Consider the following 25,702-nt stretch of genomic DNA (forward strand, 5'->3'; position numbering starts at 1 on the left):
CCTCTTAATGTAATATTCCTTAGAGCATTCAGTTCAATGACTACAATTCATCATTAGGCTTTTCTGATTAGCTGGTGAACTATCACACCCCCCCCCCACCTCTTCAAATGCTTTGCATCATTATTTCTTTGAAGTTTATAATTCTTTCCCATAGTTAAAAATTATGTTTCTCGTTTCTCTGCTTGACTTTGTATTTTGCTGTCACATAACACTTGGGTTCAGACAACCAGACTATTATTTATCATTATTTACTATGTCCATAAATGTCTCTGAAATTTATACACTTCATTTATACCTATGCTACTTCTTCTTCAAGATTGCTGGTTCTGAAATTAAATCTAAATCTAAGATACCCCAAAAGAAATACACTCATCTCATTGAGATTCCTCTCCCACAACTAGCTGTGTTTTAGAAACTGAGAGCAAGCTTTGAATCCATCTATACGCTGATTATAGGCCCCTTCAACTTCTTAAATGAAAACATTATCTGGTACTATGCCCCTGCAAAACTCCAACTATATTGTATAATTCATATTACATTTATCAGCCAAACTTATAACTTCAGTTGAGATGCTCAAATATACAGCATTCGTTTCTTAAACCTTGCCATCAAAACTGAAGAAAATCAGATTTATATTTGTATTTCTTCAGATAAAAATCAAGATGGGTGGAAAAAATCCCAATAATGAGCAATAAACTATCTTTTCAGGCCAGAAAGTACATTACCTCTTGGGTTTTTTTAAGATGGTTTTGGTAGATGATTATTTTTGTTCTTGCCATTGGTTGAAGACTACAAATTCTCTCCATCATCTTCTATCTAACGGGTCCATTTATCTCTAGTTTAACTAATTGAAAATACTCCTTTCCAGAGAGAAATTTTCCTTTTTCATATACCATAAAAATTGGTTTATGATAGGCCCAAATTATGACCATTTTTTGCTATATACTATGCAATTCATAGACATTAAAATTTAAGATGAGCTTTAATTTTTCTTCTTAAAAAAATATAATTGCGTATCTATTCAACCTCATTACTATGAGACTCACAGTTTTATTTTAGATGTACCAGAAAATAACTATTCTCATAGAGAACAAATGATAGAAGATCATTTGATAAAAAAATCTCAAATAGTTTAAGATTTGCAGATGATTTAAGGTTTTCAGGTCAATACAATACCTGCTAGAGACCAAATCCAAATGTAGGTTTGTGGTTTTTTTTTTCCCATTGCAATATGAACATGTGTGAGGACCCCAAATTCCTATAATTTTCTCCAACTGAAAATTCTGAGTTGATCAATACCCTTGGATTTTCTTTGCTGAGTGCAGTCAACTGAAAACATGGAATAAGAGAAAGCTCCATGCACTTCCTGAATTACAAATGCAAATGGAGGAAGTGCATGAAGTCGAGATAAGTGGGTATGTTTGTGTCTGTGTGTTTACCTACATGTTCAGGTGTTGTAGCCTTGTGATCCCAATAAGAGCATTACCATGGCTTGTGGCAGGCCAAAGGCTTTACATTAATGCTGCAAAGCCTCAGAAGTAGCACTTGCCAGGCTTGATTTGTCTTGGCCTGACTGGATCTTTGCTTCAGCTTGTTTAGCTAACAGCAATTTTCTTGCTCCTAGGCAACTGATACCTATTTTCTTAGCTTTAGTTTAGCTTTTATATGATTGTGTGCTGCAATAACTGTCAACTGTTCTGGTGCATTTTTGCAACTAATCAGTGGTAACCAGCAGCAGTTATTCAGTGCACAAAGAAGTAGCTGTGGCCTTAGAATAATGATTTGTTGTAGAGGAATGTGAGCACAGGATGAGAGCAGAGTCCTTGCAAGCGTGGGAACAGTACAAATTCAGAGGCCCTGGCATGATAAATAATTAATCAGCTCTCAATTATTAATCATCAAAAGATTGAAACCTTGGAATATTGTTAATTTTAAATGGTTTTTAAGCATAGCAAGGAGAATAAAGAACAAGTGTCTAACTCACACCAGTAAATTAATCAGTAACACCATCTGAGGACCAATGGAGAGAAGAGCACACAGTGCCAGTGTATAAAAATATCAGAGCTGGAGTGGGGAGGAAGCAATCCTCACTATCTATATCATGCTCTCCCCAGACAACATGGGACATTGACAACTCCCCAGAAATCCTCTCCCCTTTATCCTCCTCCTCCTTCTGAGGGTAGATCACACTGGCTGCATTAGTCTCAGAGCCCAGGAGAACAGTGGTGGGGTGAATAAAACATGAGTAAAAGGGGTAGGGGTTACATGCTCAAAGGAATCAGGAATTGTGTGTACCTAACAATTTTATCAATGCTGTTAACAATTGCTATACTACAAAAATTAGGTTGTTCTGACTGTAAATTGTTGTGACTGGATTTCTTGCATTTTGTCAGAAATCAAAGACAAAATCAAGTGTGTTTTTAAGAGATTATCTTTTACTACCCAAGTCTTCAAAAAAAAAAAAAAACAGAAGTATGTTTCATTGGAAGACATTCAGTGAATTCAGTGAATTCTCAGCCTTAGCCTTATTTTTAAATCATATCAAGGGGTTGAACTTTACACATCAATGCCTTAAATTACTGATTCATCTACCCTTAAGAAAATCAAATCTCTAATATCTTCTTCACATTTCCCTATTATACCCACATTCCATTTACTTGGAATTTATACCATGATACCTCCTGCTGCTCCTTCATGTAACTCTGACCAATGCTGAGGTTTGTTTTGCTCCATCTTGGGATTTTCACAATCTCTTCCCTAATGGGTGTGTAGTGGGGTGACCCTGGCTAGATGCCAAGTACTCACAAATGCCCATTTCCCTCTGCAGCTGGGCTGGGAAGAGAAAATACAGTGAAAGGTTCATGGGTTGAGATAAGGACCATGAGAGATCACTCACCAAGTACTATCACCAGATTAAACTCAGGGATATTGATTTAATTTGATTCTAACAAAATCAGAGGGGGATGATGAGAAGCAAAATAAATATTAAAAACATTTTCCCATCACCCCTCCCTTCTTTCCAGCTCTACCTCCTCCCCTCCAGCAGGGCAGGAAGACAGGGAAGCAGGGTTAAGGTGAGTTCACCATGTTCCTGCAGCTGCTCAAGGAGAAGGGTCTTTTCCCTTTTCTGGCTTGGGGTCCCTCCCATGGGAGACAGCTATCCACAAACTTCTCCAAGGTAAGCCTATTCCATGAGCAACGGTTCTCGCAAACTGCTCCAACGTGGGTCACTCTTCCTCAGGGTGCAGCTCTTCAGGCACAGGCTGCCCCAACATGGGTCCCCCATGGGGTCACAAATCCTACCAGGAAACCTGCTCCGGTATGGGCTCCCCTGTCCTTGAGCTTCAGGCCCCAGCCAGGAGCCTGCTCCAGCATGGGCCTCCCACGTGGTCACAGCCTCCTTTCAGCACCCACTGCTCCAGTGTGGGTCTCTTCCATGGGCTGCAGGTGGATCTCTGCACTCCCATCATGGCCCCTGGCAGGTCCATCCTGGAGCCAGCTGGACATTGGGTTTGCTTCTGGAAGCTTCTCACAGAAGCCATCCATGTAATCCCCCTGCTACCAAAACCTGGCCACATAAACTCAATAGAGTGTTATTAAAACCTTTAGGTCATGAATTGTTGACTCTGATGCTCTCCAAACACTAAAACGATTTAAAGAAGGTTTCTGGGTTTAGTTTAGCAGCCCTACTCTTTACTGACAAACTAGATGGTTTAACCTGTGTGGCAAAAACCCCAGACATCTGATGTTTCCAGTAATGTACTTGCTTTTCGGTCTTTGTATGACCTTGGGCCAATCATTTAATCAGAAATATGCCAATTCTGGCATTTCTATTCTTTCTTACATTAGAAAGGCAAACTGAAACTAGCATGAGTTAAAGGCAGGTGAGCCCAAAAGAATCACCTAAATAATTATTGACTTTGCTTCTTGGTACAGTTCTCCATAAACATTGCCTTCCCTGTCATTAATTTCTCTGTTTGTCAGCGATACTGTTGCATTTGCAGCACCAGAGAGGCCATTCACTTAGATCTATAAGAATTATTGCAAGGACTCATTCATCATTTAGATTTGCAAGTTCTGCAGCTAGTTTTTTTTCACCTCCCTTAACCCTCTCCCTATTCCACTTCTGATTTTATGGAGTTTGTGCTGAGCCTGCAAATTCCCTCTGAGCCCAAGGAGTCCTGATGAAGGCATTTCCCTGCTCGGGCATCCATTCTGCTCAATCACCACCACTGCACTGGAGAGACAGTGATTGTGTGCTGCTCCTTCAGTCCTGGTGGCAGGCTGGCCCAGGAGAGCCACAAAGCTGCAGTTTATATGAGGCTGTTAGCAGATTTTCTAGCTGACATTAGGAAAGAAAATCAGAGAAGTGCTCCAGTTGTGTCTGTGAAATCATATGGATGATATCTCAGACTGAACCAGAAAGAAAAGAGTGTGGGGGTGGACATGTGGTTGTCTGGGAGTCCAGGCAGAATGACTGCCAAAAGAGCAAATTAACATCTCTGTGCATTAATCTGGCTCTATCCATCCAAAATGCCATCAAATAACTCAGTATGAATTGACAAAAAACCCCATATCTCCTCGTCACTTAGAGGCACACAAATCAGAATTACTGTTTGTGAAAACTCACAACTAGGGAAAGAAGAGAAAGAGATGGAAAACAAATAAACCAGAAATAAAACCTTCTCATAAAAAGAAAAAAATTACCAACCCTTCCCCCAACTCATCCTCCCGTATTTGGAATTTTTTCACCATGGATTCAAAAGTGTAATGATATTTTCAAAGTCTGCCTGTGTCTACCAGATATAGGGAAAAGGCACCACTCCACAATCAACATCTCTGATTTCTGTTACAGGGTATCTGATATAAGATATATTTCCATACTATTAGTACAAAAATTATTACAAGAACAGGAGTAATAAATGCATTAAGACCATTAAAGTTGTCTATGAATAGTCAGAGCAGAAAGAAAAGGCTGTACATGCTGAGGAAATAATTTCTTGAGAGTTACACTCTGAACTCAAGTAATTTATTTTTCTAAGAGCTTTGAAGTGCTATACTAATGTTAAGCTGTACTAATTTGACTGCTGCCCCTCCTTTGACTTAATTATTTCACAGCCATAAGCACAAAACCTCTAATAATTAAAAATAATTTCTTAATCTGAATTTTGTGCTCTAAGAAAGATCTTGTAACTCCACAACTTCCTATTTCATTGTCCAAAATTAAAAAAAATTCTATTAAATTTCATTTTATTATCCTACTCCTTTTTTCTCTGTCTGGTAGCCACTACAGTGTACAACACTCTCAAAAGTTTAAAGTGTGAGAAACATTTATTGTAGGACTCAGTTCAATGTGCAGTAGATGAAGGAGGGGCATATTTGAGGGGAACTTGTTTAAAATTGACTAAAAAAAATTATGTGCATTAAAAAAAGAACAAAAAATCCAAATCAAAATCTGGAACATGTTTCCTATTCCCTAGACTGTATGAGCATCATGGGATCTGACTGACTGTCTGCATTATAAACTATTCACAGCATAAAAACAAACTGTACTAAAAAGTTAATAATTTGGATTTGGCCTTGAGAGATACTGAGACCCTTCCATAGTCACAATTGTTTGCCTGGCCCCATAATCTCTCTGAAGGAGAACTCTCTCAGGTCCAGGCAACAAACTTTTAAGGTATGCCATGCACAAGATTAGATCACTGAATATTAATTAAAATTGTTAATTAAATTTTAGACATCTTATGAGTCTTGAAATATCCAGAGAAAGGTTCTGTGAGTTGCTACTCAGGCAATAAATGCTGCTAACGAGGTCAAGCACAAGGAAAGTTATTGCCCAGCTCAGTCTAAAGTGAGTCTAAATATGGTCATCATGAGAAGTCTAACAGTCTCAGGGAGTTTGATGGATCATTGGGCCAAATATAGATGGTTTAGAATTTTGTGCTGTTTCATCAACTGAAAAATAAAATCTTAATTTTGAAGCTGCAAAAGCAATGAAAGATTGATTCTTAGCTGACACCATATGTAAAAGAACTTTTCTCATGGGAAAATAATTTTCCTTAGAAGTTAGAAAAATTCTTTTTCTTGAGAAGCATACTCATGAGCAAATAATTTTTTTAAACTTAAATTTCCCCATAGTTTTATTTCTTTATGAACCTTAAATTGTTTGGTATGGGTCTCAGAAATAAGAAAGAGGGAAAATTAAAGAAAAAAGAAAGGAGGGATGATGATAGTAGAAAAAGAAAACATTTCTAAATCATTGTCACGACACTCCTATCACTCTGTGTCTTACATAGGAAAAATTACTGAAAGAATTTACTTTACATTACCAGGTTACTTTTAACCCACCCTTTTTACTTTTGAGTGAAAACAATAATTAGTGTCTCCAAGCCACCCCAGGAAGGTGATAATCATAGTCATCTCCAGACTCTTAATACTACTTTAAATTAGTGTTACAGATGGAGTCATGTCAATCAAGTTTGAATAACTGAAAAGCTTCAAAATGCAAGCCTTTCTATAATGGCAATGTAGTCTTTTTAATCAAAATAAAAGAAAAAAAAATCTTATTCAGGCCCCTGAACCAGAAATAAAACAAATAAAGCACAAAAACTATTTAAAAAGCAAGTGTAGTTTGGCATACCACGATGTAAGCTAAAAAATGCTGTACTGAAAGAACATTGTTTTCCACACCAGTGACATTTTTCTTGTTTCTTAGATGATATGCACTGAAAAGCACATTCAAATTCTGAAGTTGTATTTGTTTTGGAATACACAGACTAATAAGGCAGCAGTGCATTTAGTGGCCTAGCCAGAGCAATGCTTGTGTCAGTGGGTAACTAAAGGAACTCTTGGCCTGATTTCTCTCTGTAACTCTCAAAATCAGTCCAGAAAGCCAAATTTTATAGGTACAATTTCAATTGAAGTAAATAAGATAGAAGTAAGTATAACAGGTAAGTGAAAGGCATACTGTGATTTAAACCTCCACAGAAGTCAGGGTATAGAAACCTTAATGCATTCAAAATTTGCTACAAGTGATCTCTGACTACGCTCAAGGAAAGGGAAAACCAGAACGACAAAGGATGCATTTCACCTCCAATGAACATATGAAGAGGTGTCATTGTGTTCCAGGGCCTACATTTCTTGGCAGTGGTCTACAAGATTAGTGGCATGAGAGAATCACTACTGAACTACAAATTTAGGACAGAGTGAACCAAGATGTTTAGAGGAGTCTGTTCAAATCAAGATCAAATTTAAAGGCAAGAATATATTTTTTTTTTCACCGATCAGGTAGGGGTCAGGTCAGGGCTAGGGTTCAGTCAAGAATCAAGAAAACAAAGCTGGGCCCATACAAGCTTATTGGGTGAGATTTGTGAGATTTCTGACACTATTTAAAACTCACATTCCAGAACTGATGTCCATCTTTCTGGATTTGAACCTGAATTAGAAAGAAAAGCAATTTCTAAATCAATTTTCTTATTATAGAAAGGAATGACTCAACAAACTTGTATCAGTGCACTTAGTCAGACTATGTTATATCCTCTGAGGGTACGGTTCAGGGAGAAATCAGCCCTTTGACATGCAAAGATGAAGCTGGAAGTCACAAACAGGATGTTCACAAAAAGCAACACTTAATTAATTACTTCAGAATATTTCATAGGTCTACATACTTTTCCACTGGCTATAGTCCAAAATGCAAAACTGATGCAGAGATGATTGTTATGAAGTAAAGAATATGAAACCTTCATTGGCAGTAGAGAAGTGAAAAGACAGTAATTCATTCTTGGAGCAGCCTGGAAAAGTTTGTCTCTATTCTGGACACATTTTGTTTATGTTACAAGACAGTTACAGTTGAGGGAACCTTTACGAATTTGTCTTGAAAGTGGATGGGTTTTTTGGAGTGCCTGCAGGAGACAGCTCAGTATGATAAATCTGGTTCAATATTGTTGATCTCTAAAGGTACTGCGGCTGCTATTCTCACATGAGACGTTTAAGAGGTGCTTTAGAAATGTGAAATTATCAAAATGCTCATTTCCTGGTTAGTTTTGCGCCACTGCACAGCTGTGCTCAATTAGGCAGACATTTGAAAAACAGCAGGGAAAAAATAAAAACCACCCAAAAAACAAACACCAAAAAACCCCAATGCATTTTTCTAGCCATTGCATTCTTAATTTACACAAGTAAAAGCCTAGAATAAGTCATATTAGAAAACAGAGTATATCAACCTCCCTCTGCAGTTAAATGTATTTTTGGGAGGAAATTTGATTTATTTTTTTTTCCAGTTCCTCGTGTCATTATTTTGTAAACCTAAAGAGCCATAATGAAAGTGGATAACAAAATTTCTTGTCCTCTAGTAACATTAAAAGGACACACTCAAATTCTAGGTTTATTATGCTGGACAGAAAGTCTAAGATTCATGATCCCCACCTTAAGTTATTCACAATTTGCAACAGATTTGTAATAGATGATGAGAGGGATAGAAACAATGAGATAGTTTTTCCATTAGACAACCTGTTCTGAAAGATTTTGGGATATCAGCCTGAAGTTTTGTTTACTCTGGTCTGAGCACTTAGATTTCTCTTCAACTCCTATTGATTTCTTCTGGTTTTTGTGTATCTAGATCTATCTATTCTGAAAAAAATGAAAAAGCAGAAGAAAAACACAGTCAGAAAAAATAAAAGAAGAGAAGAAAAAAGTGGGAAAAAAGTTCCTGGTGAAAACAGAAAAAAAATCTCAAAACATTTCTAGGGCTTAAGACTGCTTAAACACTTCCACTTTCTGCAGGTATTACCACTCTGGAATCTCAAGGGTTGGTCTTATTTTCCACGAGAGAGAGAAATATGAACTTATCTATTCCTATAATCTCATTTATTTTATGGCATTGCAAGCAAATTTCTAGGAACAATGTTCCAGTTAAAAGTGTTTTACTATATAAAAAGACATATAATCTTGGGTTGTGACTTTTTGTGGAAAACATTAAGAGACATACATGTCTGCAAAGTGAAAGGGTACTTTTTTTGTACCCTCTAGTTTTGAGCTAGAATTACTTCTTGCCTGCTCAAAGGGAGCAAAACAAAAAAGATATTGCCTTGCTTTGGAGAAAAGAGCAAAGCTATACAGGATTGTTCTGCTACTTCATGTAGTGGTCTTCACATTCCTGTGCTGGCAATTTGTCATGCTGCTTTTAAGAAGTGAACAGGAAAGCAACTGTCTCATGAGATATAGAGATACAAACCCTTGGTTGCCTGAAGTCATATAATAATCATACTACATCTCTGTAACGTCAAATATCTGTCAGACTTTATAAAACATTGCAGTCAGTTTGTCCAAATTCCACTACCAGTATTTGCTGATGATTCATTCCCAAAGTTAACAGAGAGAGGAGAAACAGCAGCTCCTGCAGAGGAGATGTCTACTCTCCCTGTCTAATAGGAGGGGGGAGTACATTTTCAGTAGACTGCTGTTTTCTCCCAAACTAAAATCTGTCACATACACATAGCAGTTTCAATGAAATGGATCCACACGTAGAAGAAAGGAGATGCAGGCACAGCTCTACCCATTTTGCCTAATTTGATGATGTTATTTGTTAGTTTCATAAAATACACAAGGATCATCAAGCAGAAAGAAAAATAAATGATGTTCTGATCAGTTATGCTGTACACTGACAACATGGAGGATAAAACAACTTTACACAGAAGTAATTTGTGTCTTCAGATGGTCAGATACTTGATAAAAGAAGGAGGAAGCTTGTATATTGATCTATTTCAACATAGCAGTCACGAAACACTGTTAGTTCTTATTCTGAATCAGAAGACATACTTGAGAGTTTTCAAATCCCATTAGGTTTATATGTAGTTTGTCTACAACTCTATTTGAAGAAATAATGGAAAAAAATCAAATGACGAAAAGCGGTAGAAGATGGAAAAGAGAAGAACACAAAATGTATCTCATCAAGGTATTGGAAACCACTACATCCCTGTACTAACTGATCTTTTCTTGCATAAATATCTCCTAAAATGACTCAAATAACCATTTCAGGAAAATAAGATCCATCCATGTGTTAACAGATGTTCATGTTTCTCATTGTACTCATTGCTAGTCATCTGTTTCCACCCCCACCGCCTTCCATTTTTCATGTCCCTTCAAAAAATGTGGTGTGGGACTTCATAAATTATACCTTTTTTACCTAAGGAAAGTCTGGCTGGAGTGAGTGGATCTGTCTGTTGAAGTGGCACAAGAGCCATGTCTGCAACCAAGCTCACTAATGTAGCAGTGAGGTTCTCCAGCCATGCTCAGTGCAGGAGCAAAGCCTTGTGAGAAGGGATGCATGGGCTGCAGTCAGGGGAAGCCCGATGAATGGCAGGAGGAAGCAGGTTCTCATGCTTCCACCATCAAAACAGCTGCCCTGGGAACTCACACAAATACCAGCAGCCACACAGCACAGGAAAAGAATGGCAAGAATGAGAAGTCCATGTACAGCTGCAGATCTGTGAGCTCATTTGGAAGGAACAGATGTGGTGGGGTAACCTGTGCCACAGGAGTGCTGTGTTGAATAAGAAGGAGCTCCTCAGAAAAGAGGAAAAGATGCATTTTGGGCAATGCAGCTGGTTGAATTCAATGAGATTTGTCTAAGAACTTTGGAGATGCAAGACACAAGGGTTAGAGGACACACACTGACACAGGTGACATCAATAGTGACTGTATGAAAGACAACAAAGCTGCTGAAAGGATTAGACATAAGTACACTTTTTTCACCATAAGAGTGATAACTGACAACAGTTTCCTTAAGAGGATGTGGAATCTTCTTCCCTAGAAATATTCAGAATGAAACTGATCAAGGCCCTTAACAGCCTGCTCCAAGTTGGCATGTCTTTCAGAGGGGGCTGGACCAGATGACACCCAGCAGTAGCCTCCCAACTAAATTATTAATTTTTTTTATGAATTAATGCAGATATATGCAGGGGGTCAGTGGGAAATGAAATAGTTAAATATTTCTCATAGCTGCAGAGCAAGTTGTTCCTTTGGTGTCTTTCTTATTTGTTACTCTGGATCGTGATGTGTTGCTTCTGACGCATTCACCTCTCCCAGCAAGAAATCTGCAATTTGCTTAATCTTATTCCAAGTGCCTGATTACAAGCCTTAATCACTCAGCAGGCCTGACCATAATTAGTATCTGAGGATCTTTCCTTTGAGAATTGTGAGAAATGGCAGATTCAGCAATCTAAAAAATATCTTTGAAACAAAATATGGTTTAATCTTAACAATAGGAAGAAGGTAGAGCAAAAGATAGTTCTATAAAACTATAAATATGTATAGATGACATTCAATTAATGAGATGTGAACATCCACATTGTTTATGTCTGAGATAATGTATCTAGAAACTCTTTATTATTAGGACACTATTTCAAATAAAAGGAGAAATCTAGGATTAAGGATATTTATTTTAATCCAAAATTGCCTTTAATTTCTATTGATTATGTTGAAAGAAATGTAGCCAAGGGCAACTATTTTACCCACAGACACTGACACTGTAAATGTCTAAATTACATTAATTGTTTGTAGATGTTCCAGTCTACATCTACAAACTTGCCCTTTAGCCTTTTTTCCCCCTGAAGTCTTCTCCTTTTATTTTAATCCAAGTATTCTGTTTTCTGCTCTGTTTCCTGATCCTGGCTAAACCAAGTGAGTCAACTGGCAGGAATGTCACAAGTCAGGTATAGACTGATGGAGCTGCAATATTCTGAAGTGTTTCTAAGAAATGAATATAAGGATTGTAATATACACTGTTTACAGTGCCAATTTCCTGACAAACATGCTCTGTAGATGCATGAAGTAAACACCACAACAATCCTGTTAAGCCACAGCATTCATAAAATATTTACATGCAGCTTTGAATTTGTCACAATACTTTAAATATTTAAAGCATTATCACTGGTAACTTGGAACCATTGCAGTACTTCACACCCAGACTTCTCGTTTCAAAGTTTCTGCAGACACTGCCATATGTTTTCAGCAACTTTTGACAAGTTTCTGCACAATTTTTTCATCTAGTAAGAGTGCATTTTCTTCCATTAAACAGAAGTTAAAAGCAAGGCTTCTGAAAACAAGTCCTGCAAGAATCAATCTTCCATGAGATGCTGTAAAAGAGTGCTGTTTATTCAGCTCACTTTACATGAAACATCTAGTGGTGTTGCAATACAATTTTAAACAAATTTTATGCATGCTCCTCACAGAAAGAGAATGGAGGGAGGATGCCAAAAAGGTTCAGGCGAGCTTGAGAAAGAGCAAATGGAGATATCTGTTTATGACTTTGAAACATGATCATTTTCTGGAACATTGGACAAGGCAGTAAATAGAAATCAGGTAGCAGGGGTAAGGGTGGGAAAGAGCACAACTGAGAAACAATACTACATTCTAATCCTGTTTCACTCTTAATTCTGATTTTATGAGATCAAGCTTTGATATTCTGTTCATTTACCAAAGTTTTCCAACATCCATCATTTTGTGGGGGCTGAGGGAGAGGGCAGTTAATCCATTTAATTCATTGCTTAAATACAAGGAACAAGATCTTAGATGCAGAGGGGTGTGATTCTCTTGTTTTCACTAAGAATTCAGAGACATGTATGTGCAGAGGGCAAATAAATTATGTGGAAATCCCTCTAAAATGTTGCATTTCTCTCAGCGTATGATGTAAAAATCCCGCATAAAATTAGCCATGATCACTTCAAAAACTTATTCCAGATTTCTCTGCAGTTTTTCTCAGCAAATGTTTTATTTCTAATAGGAGGTCTGAAAACACAAGGATACGCACATATCCTGTTGGGTGAAGTCTCAAGTCACAACTGTAGAGAACAGCTGTGTTATCTGTGATTTGTACTCAAAGATCTTTAGAGAAAACAAAACCTGGAAACACAGTAAGCCCCTTTCTCTTTGTGCTTCAGCTCTACTGTATCTCTGCAAACACAGGAGTCACTATCATTTTCTTATCTATTTTCCATTTTTATACCCCTGGAAAATCTAACCAAAATTCATATCTGGGGGTCTGGCAACCTACCCAGAAACCTGTTCATTACTTTAAAGTCTTTGGTCAGACCCAGCAGTTTATATTGCCTCTTTTTAACACAAGTACTTGTAGTGATGACAGTTCCCAGTCAGAGCCAAGACCTATAAATCACTGAAGGATTTTGTTTAAATATGACCATTTATTTTTCTTGGCCTGTTAGTTGTTGCTTATATTCAGCAAGAGTCAGAACACAGAGGGGTAACACCTAAAAAAATAATTAATCTTAATGCACATTCATCTATTGATATAAAGGCTCTTATTTTCCATTAGACAAAGAGGTTGTACAACAAAAAGAATTAATTTGGAAAGACTTCTCTCCTTATATTAGTGTTTTATTTTAGGGAAAAGAAAGCACAACATGGCACAGCATTTTCAGTGGGGACCTTACTATAAATTGAGTCTGAAGAGGAATGCATAACCTTTATTCCCTTTGCTCTCTGGTCTTCATTTACAAGTGATACATCTTGATTAATGCCCTTACACAATGCATCTTGTATACTTCAGAGAAATGGAGTTTCATTGGAAGGAAAGAACTCTTTAAAAGCAAATCATGTCATTTGTGACAAAATATCTGAGAAAGGATGGCAGCCTATGGCTACAGTCTGCTTTTCCACTGGGTGTTATTATTACTGCTCCAATGTCAAGTGCAGAACTGCACTCAACAACTCTTTCTTCAAATAAAGAGACATCTACAGAGGCTCAATCTTTGCACTAGCTTTTTTAACCAACGGAAAAAAGGAAGAAAGAAAACTTCACTCTGCTATTGCGAGACTCCATTCTATTCACTTAGACTTTCAATGGAGTACACAAGCACTCAACTTACTCTTCCCACCAGCTAAGAGGAGAAGGGCACTTTCAGGAAGAATAGAAACCCCCTGTTTATGATAATTTTGAAGCTTTCCACTTATGGCTAACAGCAAGCAGATGCAGTAAAAAAAGGATCCTAAATGGAATCTTAGGTGCAGTATTGTTTTGCTCATCAAATCAAATTGCAATGACTTTGAGTTGTACAATTCATGAAGCATTCAAAGGTAAACACTCAGAGACAAACACACAGCTCTAAAAAATGTGTGGAAACATATATAGAAAGTAGCCTAAAAATATTGCAGAGCCAAATTCCATCACAGTCAATATGAGCTGTTCTGTTTAACTTTGGTTCCTTTTGCATCAGGCTTTTTAGTCAGTTTTGAACGGCAGTATTTCCTCTCTTTGTCTCTCATTCCCGTGAAACAACACAACACAACAAAGGTTAAAAAGATGGTTTCAAGTGTGCTGTATCCATCCATTCAATATTTCACTTTCCTATAATAAAATGAAGACAAAACTATCCAGAACCTGAGTCAAATCAGATGTCTTATTAGTCAAAAAACTCATGCAAAACAAGTGTTTCAGCATGCAAACAAATCTGTCTTCAGAAGAAGAAAAAGCAATTATATGTGAAAACCACCCACAAAATAGGCTGGTTAGGTTCTTATAAGAATTTACACAAAAGAATTGGTGAAATGGTGCTCAGTCTTGATGCAGTAGGGTAACTGCAGCAATCAGCAGCAGCGCATCAGCTGGTTCTTGCAGGGAAAAATGTCCTTGTGGACTTACATGTAGCATGCTGCAGAACTGACAAGGCTACAAGGTTGCTTGTTTAGTTTTCCAGTCCAACACAGGTCATTGCTGGAGGCACAGTATAATACCAGACCAGCTGTTTTAGACTAGTGATTTGTAATGACAAAGGTTTCGCTCTTGCCTGAGAGTCAGATTTTTAGAGCAGAAAGTCTACCTTGTATAAGCACCTCATAAAAAATCATGGCCCTCTTTTCCAGTCATGGCAACTGACAGGTGAATCTTCTCTTTTATGTCTTGTCTCTGGTTCATATTCCCTGTGACTTTGATATAAGACTGTTGTTTTGTTGTGGCTCTGTTTTTAACATACGCTTCAGTTTACAATGCAGATGGCACATTGATTTAGTGCCAAGATTTTTTATATGTGTATTCCTATTTATGTCTATATACACACTGCAATTGACATCACAAATGAATTAGAAAAATGAGGGATATGTTATACCTTTCAAAATGAAAAGTAGATTTTTCCACCTTGAAGTGGGGAATCTAAACCATAAAGTCATTCTGATACAGAGATTAATTCTAATTAGGATCCAGAGTAGAGTGAAAAAAAGTATCAATAAATGACTCCACTACTTGTGGTGATTTGTTTTAGCTTGGAAAATACTGCTTGGTTTGCACCAGAGTTTCATTATATAATGTAAGATAGGAAAGAAAACAGTCACAGGCAAAGCAACTAAATAATTGTCCCAACCAAAGGATGACTCAAAAATCTTATCCTTCCAAGAAGGATGATTTCATGAGAGAGTCAGAGTTTATATTCTTACAAAATGCTTGTGAATATGACTGGCTGTGAAATGTCTATTCACCTTCAAGCACTGAAGCAGGAATTGCACTTAAACACCTGACTGTCTCATCATGCAGACAGTGAGAAAATCTAAATCACCCCTGTATTTTTTTTCAAAATTCCTCATTAGCTTTTAACCAAAAATTAAAAGTGTGTTTGATACAGTTAATTCTTGAATTATAATGTTTCAGCTGTCCTTGAGCAACATGCAAATAAGAGTACTTTTATCCAGAGATTTAGCATACATCCACAAGTTACCACTCTGCAAGCAAAAATGCACAGGATGATGAAAACAAGCTGTAACTGTACTAAACACTTATTTAGGTACTTTTTTCAAAAGGAATTTATCACAATCCTGGTAATGTTTGAAAAAAAATATTGTTACAAACACCTGCTATAGTATCTAATTCAGTCCTCAGGTAAACTAATTAAGCACTCAAACCTCAAATTTCCTCCTGCTAATGGACTCCTGGGCTTCTCAGCAAAGTCTCAAATAGCTTTAGTTAACACAAAGCTGTCCTTTTTCTGGCCACAGTATGAAAATTAAGATAATAACAGAATATTTTATTCAGAATGTTTTATTCCACTGCTAATTTTTGTAACATTTTTAATGTTATGTGTCGTATAGTGCAACTCCTATCTTGCCACAGCTTCAGCAAAACAGAAACTGCCTGTCCTTTTTAAACATCTGTTCTCTGAGTTTGGAAGTTTATTCAGCATGAAGTCATTATTTCTGTCTTACAGATTTCATCCCTCTTGTTTTGTCAAAAAATCCAATGAGAATTAGCAAAAGATACAGTAGATTCTGAGATTTTCCATGGGCTGAATCAGTCAGCAATTAAATAAATGTCCTGCAAATCCTATGTCTGCCCAGGAGATGCACAAGCCATCAATTCTCCTTTGCCTACATGTGGATCAAGGCTGCTGCACACAAGATCTAGGAGCATCAGAACCTTGTCCCGAACGCAGCAGAAACTAAAAACAAAATCAAAAGTTAGGAGTACTGTAAATCCATGAGTCATTCACACACAAGTGTTTTATTTTTGAGCTCCTCTGTCAAAAAAATCTCTGCCAAGTTTCTCTTCTGGAGGATGTGTATGTAACACTTGTTATTCTTCATTATCAGTGTTACTTAAGAAGATCTGTCTGAAAATAGAGTGGGATTGCAAAAGACAACTAAGAAGAAAACAAAGAAAAGAAGGAAAGATAATTGCTTTAGGACAGCATCATATCAGTAGTGGGAGAAGAGATTTAGCGAGCACAAAAATCTCATGACCTTCATCTCCTGTAATGCCTCTAGATTCCATTGCTATGAGTGATCCATAATATGCTAGAAATGCTTTAATTTAGGTTTCAGCAAATTCTGAGCATTTAATGAAATTTCTTGTCAGAGAATGGAGCCACGAGTCTAATCTTTGAACAAACAAGTCAATATTACGATTACTTCCTTGTTTTCACTATTTGGGTGTAGGTTTTCCTAGAAATCTCACAGCAAAGGAAATCTCTCCTATAACAAATCAAGCTTTTCTGTAAAGAAAGTGAGAAACTCTTGTTATGTGCAGTTACCCATTCCTTAAACCTGTAAAAAAGCAAAACCTCAGATTTTTGCAATTTGTCTCTATGGTGGTCTGATTGCATCTTTTCAGGATCCATCTTCTCTTGGGACCTACATTAAGGCTCTCCTCATCAGCAAATCTTAGGATGTTCACCAGCAGTATAAGGTGCCAAACCTCATATCCCAAATCATGCAAGAAAGGGCCTTGACCTCAGTGTGATACTACCTGAGCTAATAATATGATACAATTCACTCCTAGGGCATGGCTGCATGTAGTTTCCCTTTTCCGTTAAAACCAAATATGCTTTAGAAGAAAAAGTTTTAAGTTTAAAGAGTAAAAAATTCTCCAGGATAAAGAAATTTAATTTGAACATGCCTGACAGACTCTCATTCCAGGCAAAACATCAAAAGAATTTCTTTTAAATAGCTTGCAATCAGTCCTTTTTATGGTATGAGGTAGCTTTATAAACAGCTTTCTAGGCTCTCAGTGGATTATTAATTTTGATGGTTGATTTTAGTACTAATTCATTTCAGTCTCCTAAATACAGAGTGTTTGGTTCTGAAAAGAGAAGGCTTGATGAGCAGACTTCAAATGCTTTAAAAGCTCTTGCAAGAAGCTGGTAATAATCTGTTCTTCATGGATAAACAAGAAGTAATGGACTTAAATTGCACTGAGGAAAGTCCAAGTTAGTAATTATCAAAGACTTTCTAACTAAAAAAAAAGGGAAGTGAATCCCTCAAACACTGACTGGAAGAAGTGTGGTGACTGTCACTGTAGGCCACTAAGACTGGGCTCAGAAAGCATCAAAGGGAAGCAGGTATGGATGATGCTGCCTTGGAGTAGAAGGATGGGCATTGTTTCTTCTATGAAATTTTTTAACATCCAACCAAAATCCAGCAACTATGTAAAGAAAGGTTATTTCACAAAAGGTTTTTCCTAGATTAGTGTTAGAATCACCTTTTACATGTGAAAGGTAAATGTTGAAATTTTCAGCATTACACTGTGCCCTTTGTAGAAATAAAATTTAGCTTCTTATGCAGCACTTTACCTCACTGTTGCTATAGAAAATGTGATTAAATCACATGTACAATTCTTGGCAGCTCACTCTTATTCATTTATTTTCTTTAGCTTCATTCTTTCATTTTCTTCTGAAATTTGGACTTAATTTTCTCAATATGTCTTCTGCATTTATGACCCTGTGTATGAGGAACATCCATTTCAGCTCTTGAGGTCAGTAAGGTTTATGCATTTTAAGTCAAACAAAAATTCACTTGAATTTCAGCCTTGCTTAATACAGTATCATAAAGGCTTTTAAGCAAAAATTGAAATACTTTAATTGAAAAAGGAATGCCTTGTAATGTACTGTAAGATGGCAGAAATATGGAAAAAATGGTTCCTGGGTGAATCTTTATCCTAATTCAATTTAAAAAAGCCAGAAATTCAATAACATAAAATAAAATAAGCAACAATTATCAAGATCCCAGAGACTTCAGGCCATGAAGTTTAAGAGGAGGAACATCCTCTCTGCCTGGAGATATCTGTGCTCCAAATATAATTTAGAGCCTGTACATACCTTAACCTTAATACATAGCATATCACTGTGCAGTCCTAGGCCTTTCAGAATTTTTTGACTGACTAAAAGGGATAAATATGAGATTTCCCTCAGCCCAATTGTAGCTTAACTATGTTCAGTGGGGTTAAAGATATTCAAAACAAAGCATTTAGTGAGGATGGGTGGTAGCGACTGGAACACATTGAAAATGTCAGCACACAGAGAGTCTCTATTCCAGGTTCCATATTAGTCATATTAGTCCATATTGCTCTCAGTTCTATACTCTGAGACTATTTTGATGCTGAGCATCTGATACTTTTGGAATCATTGCTTTGTGAATTCCTTGTATGGCAAATTTAATTTGATTTCTCCTCGAAGAAATTTCCAGAAGTCCTTACAATAAAATAGAAGAAAATTCCTTTATGTCCTTTTAAATTACAAAGGAACCTCCACAAAAAGAAGCAGCATTTCCCATTATCTCTTGTAATCAGAATTCAGTATGATCAATTGTACAAAAGATGGCTAAAAACATCAACCCTGTTGCTAATCCCACTATTGTGGCTGCGCCTTGGCAGAGCTTGTGTTTCAAAGTTTGAAGCCTTTGTAGCCTGAATGCCACAAATATCTTCATTCTGCATGTAATAATCAAAATATTAATTAGAAATTATACTTAGTTTTATTTAATTAGAGAATTGTAGCTAGTTAGCTTTTGAATTGAATAAGCCTGTCACATTTAGCCATCAACCCAAAACAAGAGCTCACAAATTGGATGGAAACTTATCAAAAATACTCTGGGTCATTGAACAAATTGACATGAAGTACAGATTAATCAATTGCTTTAGGTTCTGCTTTAAAACTACGGGGTAGAGTTGCAAAGTTTTACACCCATTTTTATATTTTTGCATGAAATTCCAGTGAATGGCAAATTAATCCTGCTGCATTTGATTGTGGAAAGTTCTTTTGTTATTTGTGCTAGTAGAATGAATTTGAATTATTGTTACAAGACTCCTTTACACCATGTGTCTGTATTTTATCAAAACTCAGGATTTTTAACTTACAGTTTAAAGGTTCTGTTCCTCTATTGGATTACTATATACAGTTGCTTTTCAACATTTTTCAGTATGGAGGGTTACCCCCACACTTTCAAAGCTGTAAGGTAATTCCTCTTCCCCTTCACCTAAGAAATATTCTGTAGCCTCAACTAAATCCTTAGACAGTCTGGAACTTGGAAGGGTTCATGCTGTTGCATCCACCTGCAGCAAAATACAAAGCTCTTTTCACAATGCACACAGGAAGAGAAATTAATCAGCACTCTTTTCCTGGCTGCATTGTCTCTGCAGCACTAACTGAAATAAACAGCAGTTGACTTATTGCTGTCCCTTGTGACTTGCAAGTACACAGGAAAAGAGTCTTTCATTTGAAAGTGACATTTAAACAGCCACTTCTTGAAGTAGACCCATATTTAAGGAGGCAGTGTTTTCAGCTGATGAAGTTCAACTTGTCAAGACATTTTCAATTACCTTCCTAGGCATAAAGATATAGCTGGTGCTGAAGTGACACCTTTATTGGTTTTAGTTAGCACCAAAGAGAAAACAGTTCCGAGAGAACAATTCTGCTTTTTGTGGTTTGGTCCACACACACTCTATTTCTTATGACATAACCATAGGCCATAGTTCAGGAAACTCGCTATGGACAAGTGGAATGCCAGAACCCTGCTGGATTGCCATTGAAGCAGACAGAACTCACAGCACAGTCAAAACTAAACACATAGGAGCTGCTGCTTCATCTAGAGACTGTGAGTGGGCAAGAAGGTCTGGAGCACACAGCACAGCAGCTCATGTGATGTGATCAGGTTAATTTGGAAGGCTGTGAAACAATGCTCCCTATCCTCCTTCCTTTGCTCATTTATTCACACATGGTTAGGAAAGCCATAGGGTGTTTTTAATCAAAGAACTCATTATTAACTGATTTTATGTACTTATACAGAACTTGTCAACTAGAATTTTCCTGTTATCCCTAAGAAAGATATAGAATCAATCACATTGAGTAATGAACCAGTGTTTGAAAATATTTTGCCAATTCTCTTCAAGCCACTGAAGCAAAATAGTAGTTGCTCATACTTTTGTTTTGTAGCACTTCCAGATTTGCTACATGCCTATTCCTTTTCAAGAGATAGAAAACCATCTCTTTCAGAATTATTCACTAAAATTACAAAGAATAATGAGCAGAATAGCAAAAGCCTGTCAGATTTTTTTGTGCTTAACTGAATGTCTTGAAGAATATAGTTTAATTCCCTCATGATTAATCTCACGGTCATTAAGAATATCTTCCACATCCAGGCTGATGTCCTCTGTGTAATACAGAGTCTTTGTGTCTTCTTATTTTTGTTGAAAATGAGGTTTTCCTATAAAAAGTTACCATTTTGAGGCTCTTACACAACCCAAATAATAGGGTTTTTCAGTGAAAGAAAATTTCAAATTTTGTTATTAAAATGTTTCCTTCAAATACTCCTAACATCTTTTGCCTTAACTTCTACCATAAAATCTATAAAGTGATATCTTTACTGACTACAGAATATAATCCCAGTTTATGACTCTATAAAGTGCAGGGAGTATAAATTAATAGCATTTGTTTACAGAAATAATAAGTCTTAACCTACATAGAATAACATTTTCTTATTTATTTAAATAATCTGAAGCTGCATATACTGCAGCATCAGTTATCTAGTTATTACAGTTTTGAAATGACATGTGAATTCACTGCATTTTCATTTTTGTAAATATCTCCTAAAGACAGTTTCAGAACGTGGTGTGACTGATTTATCTTCACAATAGTGGGTGCAGCAAAGTTATTTCCAGTTACAGGGTGCATCTGATAGACTGGAAAATATTTAACCAGTCTATACACTGCAGAATGTGTTTAAGATTATGACATTTTTATGTTTCAATATAGTATAGGTGTTCTTACATTGCTGCATAACAATCACAATTCTATTATGCTGATGTATCTGTTCAAGACCTATAATGGACAATTCTGCTAAGTAGGAGTTCCCTGTGGAATTATGAGCCAGAAAAAGCACTAGGTAAATCTTTCAAAGGAGAAAGGAGTGAAATTCTATATATCTATGAATGTCTTGCACATTTTTGCAAAACTCTTTGGAAAAATTTAATACTATAATTTTTTTCAACATTGAAGATAAGGGACATAAAAGTAGTTACAGGTGAAGTTGCTATTTCCAGTAATTGAATCTGGAGACTTCAGTATATTTCTCCAAAATCCCACTATAATATTTACCCAGCAGTTTAAAATGGAGTGCCTCAACTCGCATGAGAACCCTCTGGAAAATATAGGATAGGGACTTATGTTACATAACAAGGTTTCTGAAAAGACAAGGTTTGGCTCATGAATTTGACTAGTTCATATTAAGGATATAGATGCAAAAGAGACATTTTCAGTATGGAAATTTATGTTGGATATCTTCCATGAGAGCAGACATCCTGTCCTGTTTATGCACATTGGACATAAACAATTATTTACCATTGCTTTAGGTATCAAAGAGAAACACTGAACACAAAAATCAGTCACTCAGGATTTTTCAGCATTAACAAGCTTCTTATTTATATACAGATAAAAGGCACCTGCAGCTGTATTTTATTCCATTGGAATAAAAAAATGACCTTCAGCGACCAATCAGGCTAATGAAAGAAAAGTTTTTCCCAAAGGGCACAGCACTACCCAAATTTCCCTCCAGAGGCAGTCAGGCTGGATTCAGGTAATAAAAATGTATTCAGCCTTCTTCAGACTTTCTCTGTTAATTGCAGCACATTGTGTATGCTGCATCTGTGCTTGTGTACAATAGGATGCAAATGAAAAGAAATTACAAGACTATTTTTAAAAGGTAAACAAAACATGCAGAGCTCACCAAATTGAATATAGCACTAAGCCCACCTGAAAACACAAAGTTTTCAGGAAACTTTGGGAAAATACTGGTGGTGATGGCTAAACAGGAACCCTGCTGGATGAAAGTAAGACAAAGGTGCTTTTTGAAGGAAATTTTACTGACCTTTCTATACTAATTATAGGGAATTGTTCTCCAGTCTATTTTACTTGGAACTAATTGTGTAGACACCCTTTGCCATGGACAGCATACCACAATAAATAGGTACAACCAATGGTACCTTATGCCTATAGTAGTTCACAGAGTCACTAATACATTTTCTATCTATCCCCCTGATTAAAATAAAAGCTGGTGTCACTTTCTTGCATTTGGATCTGTGAGTTGTAGAATTTTGATATATATTGTCAAAATATCAAGCCCTGTGTTGGGCCCATCAGATTTTTGTGGACAGTAAAGTACTACATTTAGACCATAAAACCAGGTCATATTGTATGTTTCTCAAAAACATGTGAAAGAAAAAAGTTATGTAGAGCTTGGGGTTTGTATTCATTGTGATGGTTGCTAAAAGGTGCTTGATATCAGAGTAGTCCTGGTGAGATAGATTGCTCAGGAGATGCAATCAGAGATACCTGATTAATGCACCTATCCAAAGTACTTATATAAGTCCTGTTCTCAAAGTATTAAATACCACATTCTCTTGTTTAACTTCAGAAGGTCTCTGAAAAGTAGAAATGAACTCTTCATCTATATTTTCATAAAATTCAGATGCAGGAAACCTAAACATGGGTGATCCAAGAAGTGGCCAACAAAGCAGAGACTGGAACACAAGTGTCTACGAATTCACCTCTTTCCTGGACTCTTCTTCTCATTTCTCTAACTGTTAAGTTTATCTATGAAATGTCATTCTATGCTGCATATTTCTCCATGTGCTCTAAGAGCTGTCACAGAAAGAAAAAACTCAGGAGATTCTGGAGATGAAGGGCAACAAGAAACATAATCAACAGAGCTGCTAGGAACAAGAGAGAAGGCAGAAGAAACTCTGTTCACAGAGTGCAGTTCCTTCTATTTCCTTAGCTGATTTCATACTGTGCATAATGGTCAGTAGGGATAAACACAAGCATTCTAAACAGATGTCAAAGAACACAGGGATATTTTGTGAAAAATGGTAGCAGCAAAGAGCCTCTTTTCCACTGAAATGTACTGAAAATGTGCAGTGTGTCAGACTATTTTCTCTTAGTCTAAATTGCTCAATATCTTTCTTTCTTTTGTCTCATTTCACAAAAGAAATCAAACAAAGAAGTTGGCTTGGCTTTTCCTATTGCTCCAGTTTCTGTTCTTCTGTAAAGAATCACTGCCTTTCTACTTCCAAAGCCTCCCTGATGGATAGTTCAAGAAAAGGTCCGGAAGCAGACTAAACAGAGTTGCTTTGATTGATGACACAGAAGCCAGAAAGCTCCAAAACAACTTGCTGCTAGCAAAAAATACAGAAAGGTTTTACTGGCTTCATTAATACAGATTAGCTTTTTTATTTTCAAACCCACAAAAAGCCTGCAAACCCAAATGCAGCCCCTCAGGGCAGGGTGTTAGAAAATAGACAGTCCTCTGGGCACTCTGTTCCCTCCCATACCCAGGTCAGATGCACTGGGAGCCATTATAAATTTAAGTCTCACACAGGCAACATCGTGGCTCTTAAAATCATCACAAGTGTTAAAGACACCTGCTCCAAGAATGATCCTCTGCCCCTGAACCAGGCAGTGACATGACTTCAGATCTCCCCCAGCTGGAACTGTCCAGAGTGACCTTCCATATCATTTACCCACATTTTTCTGAGTCTCATGTAGCATCTAACACCCCTTATGAATCATCATTACCTTTTAATTTTGTTTTTTTTTCTTTGTTCAAAGTGCCTGCAATAATGCCATTAATCATTACACCTATTCATCTTCAAACTAGTTTCCAGTTATTGCAGGGAATAGATATAAATTAATCTAACTGAAAAGTCTTGAGTCAAACATCATGGCTTCAATGGTTTCATGGGAATTTCTGCTTACTCTGCATTATGCCTCTTTCAACTGCTGTCAGTGCACACCTCCAGCCTGAGCACCAGGAGAGAAGTGCTCCTCTGAGAGGTCCTTTTAAAGGGGCCTCATCTGTCCAGCTCTTTTTTGACTTCCAAAAATCTCTTCTGCACTGCTGTACAAGAGGCTCTGGGGAACCATGACATTGCAGTAAGAACTCAATACCTCACATCCCAGATGTATGGGGCACTGGTAGGTAAGAGGTGTCTTGCCAGTGTAAAAGAAAAGGAAGATTCCTTTAATTGAGCACTGAGAAAACTGGAATATCACATACCACCATTTCTAGGACTGTTACCCACTTCATCATTCCCCAGGAAGCCAGTACATACACAGAGAAGTCATCAGCAGGGATTCTTAATTCCCTGTGTGCAATAAATTTGTCCCTCACCACTTCTTTTTACTAGGGAAGAGCTACTGAACTAGTCAGTCTGCCACTTCATTAGAATGCCACTACGAGGGCAGATATAGTTTTATAAAAAAAAAAGTCTAGTACAGCTAATTATTTATTTTTGTTGAGTTTAGTTTGTGAGGAGATCTGGGCACAGTTCTATACTGAGCTGTGGCTGTAGATTTTTTGGCTCTTTAATTGTGTCATGCTTTCTTTTCCTGGGTATTTTGCTCCTGGCATTGTGGACAGCATCATTTACTTCATATTCATTTAGTAATGAAACACAAGCAAAAACTACATAGGGACCTATGAAAGAGCTGCATGTACAGCCAGAGATTACTCTTCCTTTCTCTATATTACTTATGAATTTGAAATATCTGATCTGAAACCCACATGCCACTGAGCATAACCAAAACCAATGAGATAATTTTACTGTCTCCCCTATAGATTGTAATTTCTTTTGGTAAAATCTTACTCTAATTTTTTTCTTTATTTAAAACAACTTCATTTTTCTTATTTACATTATTAAAGGCTTTTAACAGAGCATTTAAATTTTTAGACCTGTAACATCCTTATTCTGTTTCTAATTAAGCCTCAATTATGAGGTGTGACTCCCTGACCATGTTTAAGTCCCTTCCCAAATGCATAACTTTGAATTTACAGTCACCTTTAGTAATAGCTAATTAGTTTAAGATCAATATTATAGTTGAAGGAAACACACTGAAAATAATTGAATTCAATAACACCCACACAACCAGGGTAG

The sequence above is a fragment of the Agelaius tricolor genome, unplaced genomic scaffold (genome assembly GCF_023055355.1).
Source record: "Agelaius tricolor isolate 1412-34295 unplaced genomic scaffold, bAgeTri1.0.p SCAF_6, whole genome shotgun sequence".
NCBI lineage: Eukaryota > Metazoa > Chordata > Aves > Passeriformes > Icteridae > Agelaius > Agelaius tricolor.